Source organism: Chrysochloris asiatica, unplaced genomic scaffold (genome assembly GCF_000296735.1).
Source record: "Chrysochloris asiatica unplaced genomic scaffold, ChrAsi1.0 scaffold00141, whole genome shotgun sequence".
In the NCBI taxonomy this organism is placed as follows: Eukaryota; Metazoa; Chordata; class Mammalia; order Afrosoricida; family Chrysochloridae; genus Chrysochloris; species Chrysochloris asiatica.
In genome coordinates, this window is record NW_006408659.1 from 7195190 (window position 1) to 7197286 (window position 2097).

A 2097-nucleotide genomic window follows, 5' to 3' on the forward strand; every position below is an offset into this window, starting at 1 on the left:
ATGGCAACAACTGTGAGATTGGCCCAGGACCAGGCAGTGTTTCATTCTGCTGTGCATAGTGTCGCTATGAGTCAGTACCGTCTTGATGACATATAACAACATCAAAGAATAAGGAATGGAAATAAACATATAAAGGAAGTGGAATGGTGGTGGTTATGTGCCATGGAGTTGGTTCCAACTAATAGCAACCCTGCATAGGGTTTCTGAGGTTGTACATCTTTACAGGAGCAGAAAGCCTCATCCTTCTACAGTGGAATGGCTGGTAGTTTCAAACTGCTGACTGTGAGATTAGCAGCCCGACTCATAATCACTACACTACCAGAGCTCCTATGGAGAAAGTGGAATTAAGTGAGGTTATATTGAGGGGATTGAACTAATGAGCTGAAACAAAGGTGTATGAATTCCTGAATGTAAAACTGATGACCTGCTCTGTAAACCTCACAATTCACAACAAAAAGATTAAAAAATATATACAAATCTATTTTTACGTCTTTATTTTTTGAAAGGGGCACTGTGGGTTAATGAGCTGGATAGCAAAATCAGTTTGAACCGTAAGGTTGGCAGTTCAAGTTCACCAGCCACTCCTTGGAAACCCTATACCAGGTTGGAACTGACTCAAGGGCACTTAACATCAATTTTATTATAGAAAAAAGTTATTACTGGGAGCATGGTGGCTCTGTAAGGTAAACATTGACTGCAAACCACAGGGTTGGTAGTTTGAGCCCATCAGTCGTTCCATCAGAGAAAGGTGAGGCTTTATGCTTCTGCAAAGATTTATAGCCTTAGAAACCCCAGAGGCGTTAGTAGTCAGAACCAACACTACTTAGTTTTTATAGCATAGTCATACAAAGTGTCTAGCATTCTGACTAAAGGACTATGATGGCTCAGCCCAGGACTAAAAAGTATGTTGCTTCTAATCTGAGTAAACCATTTCCTTAACATTTTACAGCATGAGAACTTTTAGTTATTGGTCTTTGACATCACTTTCTAAAACTTGGCAGCTGTCAACATATGAACAGGTTAATTTGTAATGAGGGATGGAGAAACTGCAGAAACCCATGAAAAAACAATTTCAGATATATTAAGATACACATAGGAAAGAGTGACATATGCTCACAAACACAGCCAAATTGGAGTAGGGTAGAGGCAAAAGAAATCTAAAAATTCTACACAGTTAGCAATTGGTTTATAATAAATTCATTGTTTTATAAATTCTGTAGTAGTTTCTATCCAATAAACTCAACTAAGTAGGTGAGCATCCCACATGTCTGAACTTTTTCCAAGGACTTATTCCCAAAATGAGGAAAAAACCATTACAAAAGTAACAATCATTCAAGTAAAAATCCACATATAAATCCTAAGATCTATGCTTGAAATTTATTTCAAATTTTTATCTTACCACAGTTTTTATCAGAATTTTTTTCTTTATAAAGTAAAATATACTAGTCAGGCATTTCATCCCAACCTCTATGGCGGTGGTGGTTTGTGCCTTGGAGTCGGTTCCAACTCATCGCAACCCTGCATGGGGTTTCTGAAGCTGTACGTCTCTACAGGAGCAGAAAGTCTCATTTTTCTCCCTCAGAGAGGCTGGTAGATTTGAACTACTGACCTTGTGCTTAGCAGTACTACGCATAATCCCCTGCACTATGAGGCCTCCTTTTCCAAACCTCTATGTTGTTGTTGCTAAGTGCCGTTGAGTCGGTTCCGATTCATAGCGACCTTGTATAGGGTTTTCAAGGAGTGGCTGGCGAGTTTGAACCATTGACTTTGTGGTTTAAACCGACCTTATGGCACTAACAACAAGGGTCCAGTGCATTATCTCACAGCACTACACCAGGACTGCCCAACCTCTATGTTGTTGTTAAGTGCCATTGAGTCAGTACCAACTCATAGTGACTCTGTATGGGGTTTTCGAGGAGCAGCTGGTAAGCTTGAACCGCTGACCTTGCATTTCAAAGTGACCTTGCAGTCCAGCACAAGTTTGGGATTTAGATTCAACACATAACAAAGGGACGTGAAAAGAGAGAGCGATGTAACTTCTTGTTGTTAGGTGCCATAGAGTTGGTACCGACTCACAGTGACCCTGTGCACAACAGA